The following is a 6,035-nucleotide window of genomic DNA, read 5'->3' on the forward strand; positions in this document are numbered from 1 at the left end:
GTCACTTTCTGTGCTGCATTAATGAGTAGCCTACAATTATAACAAAGTCTACCAATACAGTATGTAAGTTTTCAAATTAAGCATACATCTCTATTGATAGATTAGAAAGTGTTGTCAAACTTTTTAAGTGAGTAGAGAAGCCGAACCGAATTAACTTCTATATGTCAATATGTGGATCCTTTCATTGAGTATCGGATGGGACAGCGCTATAAGCCTATAAATTATCAATGACTTCATACTAAGCATAAGTTTTCCATTAATTATAATAGTAAAAATAATCCTCCTGTTCTCAGCGTCCTCCTGTTCTCAGTGTACTCCTGTTCTCAGTGTCCTCCTGTTCTCAGTGTACTTCTGTTCTCAGTGTCCTCCTGTTCTCAGTGTACTTCTGTTCTCAGTGTACTCCTGTTCTCAGTGTCCTCCTGTTCTCAGTGTACTCCTGTTCTCAGTGTACTCCTGTTCTCAGTGTACTCCTGTTCTCAGTGTACTTCTGTTCTCAGTGTACTCCTGTTCTCAGTGTACTTCTGTTCTCAGTGTACTCCTGTTCTCAGTGTACTTCTGTTCTCAGTGTACTCCTGTTCTCAGTGTACTTCTGTTCTCAGTGTACTCCTGTTCTCAGTGTACTCCTGTTCTCAGTGTCCTCCTGTTCAGTATCCTCCTGTTCTCAGTGTACTCATGTTCTCAGTGTACTCCTGTTCTCAGCGTCCTCCTGTTCTCAGTGTACTCCTGTTCTCAGTGTCCTCCTGTTCTCAGTGTACTTCTGTTCTCAGCGTCCTCCTGTTCTCAGTGTACTTCTGTTCTCAGTGTACTTCTGTTCTCATTGTACTCCTGTTCTCAGTGTACTTCTGTTCTCAGTGTACTTCTGTTTTCAGTGTACTCCTGTTCCCAGTGTACTTCTGTTCTCAGTGTACTCCTGTTCTCAGTGTACTTCTGTTCTCAGTGTACTCCTGTTCTCAGTGTACTTCTGTTCTCAGCGTCCTCCTGTTCTCAGTGTACTTCTGTTCTCAGCGTCCTCCTGTTCTCAGTGTACTTCTGTTCTCAGTGTACTTCTGTTCTCAGTGTACTCCTGTTCTCAGTGTACTTCTGTTCTCAGTGTACTTCTGTTCTCAGTGTACTCCTGTTCCCAGTGTACTTCTGTTCTCAGCGTCCTCCTGTTCTCAGTGTACTTCTGTTCTCAGTGTACTTCTGTTCTCAGTGTACTTCTGTTCTCAGTGTCCTCCTGTTCTCAGCGTCCTCCTGTTCTCAGTGTCCTCCTGTTCTCAGTATCCTCCTGTTCTCAGTGTACTTCTGTTCTCAGTATCCTCCTGTTCTCAGCGTCCTCCTGTTCTCGGCGTCCTCCTGTTCTCAGTGTCCTCCTGTTCTCAGCGTCCTCCTGTTCTCAGTGTACTTCTGTTCTCAGTGTACTTCTGTTCTCAGTGTACTTCTGTTCTCAGTGTACTTCTGTTCTCAGTGTACTTCTGTTCTCAGTGTACTCCTGTTCTCAGTGTACTAATGTTCTCAGTGTACTTCTGTTCTCAGTGTACTTGTGTTCTCAGTGTACTCCTGTTCTCAGTGTACTTCTGTTCCCAGTGTACTTCTGTTCTCAGTGTACTTCTGTTCTCAGTGTACTCCTGTTCTCAGTGTCCTCCTGTTCTCAGTGTACTTCTGTTCTCAGTGTACTTTTGTTCTCAGTGTACTCCTGTTCTCAGTGTCCTCCTGTTCTCAGTGTACTTCTGTTCTCATTGTCCTGTTCTCAATGTACTCCTGTTCTCAGTGTACTTCTGTTCTCAGTGTACTTCTGTTCTCAGTGTACTTCTGTTCTCAGTGTACTCCTGTTCCCAGTGTACTTCTGTTCTCAGCGTCCTCCTGTTCTCAGTGTACTCCTGTTCTCAGTGTACTTCTGTTCTCAGCGTACTTCTGTTCTCAGCGTACTTCTGTTCTCAGTGTTCTGTTCTCAATGTCCTCCAAGGTCTGGAAATATCACTGTAAAATAGTATGTCCACATACATGATGCTTTTGATGCTTAGTGGTTAGATTTTTTAAATTATTAATACAGCTTGATGAAGATAGTTTTGTTCGTACCCCGACAAAATAGCGCGAACAAAATAGCGCAAAAAAAATAATAATATTTCAGTCAGTTTGAAAGAAATGCTTTAGATATCGTAAAATATAGAATGAATAAAGCCAATGTTTTTGTTTTAATGTTATCATTATTTTTCAGTCATTTTGCATGAAACACTTTAGATATCTTAAAACATAAATATGCAAATAGTAGCATAATAAGTTCAGATGAATTATTTCAAAATATATCATTTATTTACATTCCAAAGTGTACTTTAAAAACAGGTGTAACTGGAAGTTGATTAAGGCCTACAGTCCAAATTGACAATCCTAAATTTGATATCTATTTGATGGTGTTAGACAAAGATAGACAGGAAATACCAAAATTAATGATTGAATCGGTCAGTCACTGCCTGAGATGAAACAAACATTTGGCGAGATTAGAAATGTGATCGCCATCTTAACTACTCCTGACACACCTAAGTTTGTCAATGTTGCGGCAAAAACGCACTATTTTGATCAAAGAATTATGCCGCACATTTCTGATTATAGCATAACACACTGTAAGACACGCATCATTATAAACCTAACCCTTTTCAAAATCCTATTTTTAGCAAGTTATGCATTTGAAATATTGGTGAAAATATGGCACACTTTCAGATGTATTCATTTTGAAAAAGATAGAGACCTAAACAAAAATGCTTCCCAGGATTTTAAATTACTAATAAGCCGGTACTTCTATACACACCATATGTAAGTCCGCGCTATTTTGTCGGGAAATTTCGCGCTATTATGTCGGCGCTATTTTGTAGGGTCACCAGTTTTGTTACATGATCAATAATTTTTTATTTTTTTTTTTGTTTCAGCTGCTGTGCATGGAAGTCAAAATAGGATCGCTTTACTGATGTTCAAATTATTACCACCAGGCACAAACCTTGAAGTTAGCCTGTAAAGAGTGCTGGGGATAGAATGAAAATGCTGTCTTCATATCTTGTTTGTGTCATTATATTTGTCTTTTGTGTTGGTTTATTATTCCATGAATAAAGATTTTAATTTTTTTTGTGTGTCTTACTTGTGTGTGTAAGTTTAATTTTAGAATGAATGATCGGAGCATGCAAGTCCTATATAGTACATTTCCAAAACTGTAATATAATATGTACATTATTGCTTGAATATGTTGACATTATAGCTACATGTATATAGATCACACACTGATTGTAACAATGTGGCTTCATTTCTACTAAACCATTGAGCTGCATCTGAACAAAAAAGGGGCATAACAAACAAAAAATCAGTCATGATGAGTTTTTTTTATTACTTAAGAATTGAAGAACAATAAAGATCATCCCTTATTAATTAAACCAGTATCGGCATGATAATAGCTTAATGATGGTCATCCCTAATAGAAACCCAATAAAATTTACATTACTAAACCATTGGAGCAAGCATTGGAATGATATTGGCACAATAAAGGTTATCCCCAATTGAGCCCTAATAAATAGTTCAGTTACTAAGCCATTGGGGCCAGCATCGGAACGATAATGGCATAATAAAGATTTTCCCTAATTGAGCCCCAATAAAAATGTCAGTTACTAAACCATTGGGGGTGGTATGGGCTTGATTACGGCGCGATTCTGGAAATTCCTAATGACGCAAATGTGCAAACGATAACCGCGCCAATTAGGGCCCGCATGGGGCTATTTTTGGGGCAATGGGGGACAACCCTAATAAAAAACGGTACTGAGCCATAATGGGCATGTTTATAGGGAGTAACATTTTTATCATCACGATATGTAGCTGCAGTTTCCTGAAGAGTCGAACATACTCTGCTTCCAATTTAGATGTCAGTAGTGCATATAACAGATGATCGGCTCAGTGATCAATGAGTGCATGTACTTGGACGATCTGTAAGATCCTGCCCAGGAATTTCACTTTCTAAAATCCTATTACTTCATATACATATTATATATACGTCCGCGCTATCTTGTCATCGCTATTTAGTCGGGTAACCCGCTAGATCTTTATCTATAGATGTCTAATATTTTCATTTTTTAATGACATTAAATTTTATTATTTATAATATTTCGCACTTTTTGTCATGTAAATAAAAATAAATATATGAAATATTGCAGATGTCATAATTTTTACAATTGTTATTTGTTGGATAAAACAATTAGAGGATGAAATGATATATGAAGAGACTAAAACTGCTTTATTAATCCTTATGGAAATGTGTTGTGATTACAAGGACTCTTTTCTCATATAAAAACAACACAATAGAAACATTGACATCAATAAAACAGACCAGACCAGAGGTTGAAAGAGAAGTTGAATCCAACAACTGCTTCCAATCATCACCTACCACGCTGCATTGTTTTGAGAAGTCCGGAATTGTGTAAGTAAAAACAACTGTTCAACTTTAGACTATTTCAAATCACGAGACATTAATTATCAGCTAACTATTTTTGTTGTTGTTGTTTTGAATTTCAACCGTAACAAGCAATAGAAAAAAAGAATACTTTTTTTTTTAAAATCCAATAACCGAATAATTACTACCATCTAACTACTAATCACAAGGTTTAATTTCCTTTATACTATATAAAACAAAATTAATTGGATTGATTCGTGTGTTGTTATCGACTATGAATAATTATGCAAAATTTCAACTTGATCCGAGAAAGGGAAGTGGGAGAAAAAACGTGGCAGAAAGTTATAAGGGGACTAAATCCATATATATATATACATATATCCACATCTCTTATTAAATAGTATTTATTCCCCTTATTTCAAAATCAAAATATTTAATCACCAACAATTACACATAATAAACTAATTGTTTAATTTTGTTTTGATTATTTTTTTTTAGCTCCTCCAAACTTTTGGGGTTTTGGTGTTTATTTGATTCTTTACTGCATGCAATGTGTCAGCTAACCCCAGTATGGTGTTAGATTACGAAACATCACTGCAACCACTCTGAAAAAGTAGTGTCAGTTGTTCTACGAATTAAGTTTGGTGACAATGATTGACGTCTAAAAGGGTATACTTTAACTTCCCCCCCCACCCGTCATCCCCATTATTTAGCATTTGTGTTTAGTATGCCATTGGAAAATATTTTCTTTCAAAAAACTACTGACCTTATTTTTTTAAACATAGACCTACACTTTTTTTTTTTGAGGCTTTATTTAAATGTTTGCAATTCAATGTTAACTAATGCTCATAGGTATCTTTTGTTCTCAACAGATTCTATTCTATCGATGGACTCCTTCAGTCGCGAAGCAACTATGGATCATCTTATGGACATGAGATGAATGCCTGGGCATTAGCTGTGGTCGGAACGATATCGCCCACACATCAGTTCCCCCCTCTCCACGTAGCTGATGTATCCAAAGGAACGGCAGTGCCGATAGTTTGGGGTCAGCGGCCTCGCAGGTTCTGCCAGGGTGTAGCACTGGGTGCTGCAAACTGCCTTAGGGTCGCCAGCTCCTGATTTTTCCTCAGGGTTGACTCCCGAGGCCTTTCCATGATTGGGTATAGCTGCAAGGCAACAAAGGTTTGAATTCAGTTTTCTTTCTCCTAGGTGGGTAGCCAGCCATGGCTAACTAGCCCCTCCTTACCGAAGCTTATTGGTTAAGGCGCCAATTACTCGCCTTTGCCCATTCTCCTGTTAGTGAGAACAGTTCCGCCGGACAAATTATTGGGTTCTAAAACATACATATTCTATATTCAGTCCACACAATTCTTCCTTTCCATATACAAGGTGGTTCTATACATTTCTTCATCTCGCACTGTCTCACTCCTTGTCATTCTCAGTTAAACAACTATCCCTTCAACATTTGGTCAATCATTTAACATTTTGTGGCCCCGAGTTCAATACACATTTGTTTGTTCCTTTGTATTGAGTTTAACCTAGAAACACCCGTAGGACGTAATCATCTTCTTTTTTGAAGTAATGTCTGTTATTTTATAAGATAAGAAAAGATTTGTTGAATGGTGCGTTG

Source organism: Biomphalaria glabrata, chromosome 9, assembly GCF_947242115.1.
Source record: "Biomphalaria glabrata chromosome 9, xgBioGlab47.1, whole genome shotgun sequence".
Lineage (NCBI taxonomy): Eukaryota > Metazoa > Mollusca > Gastropoda > Planorbidae > Biomphalaria > Biomphalaria glabrata.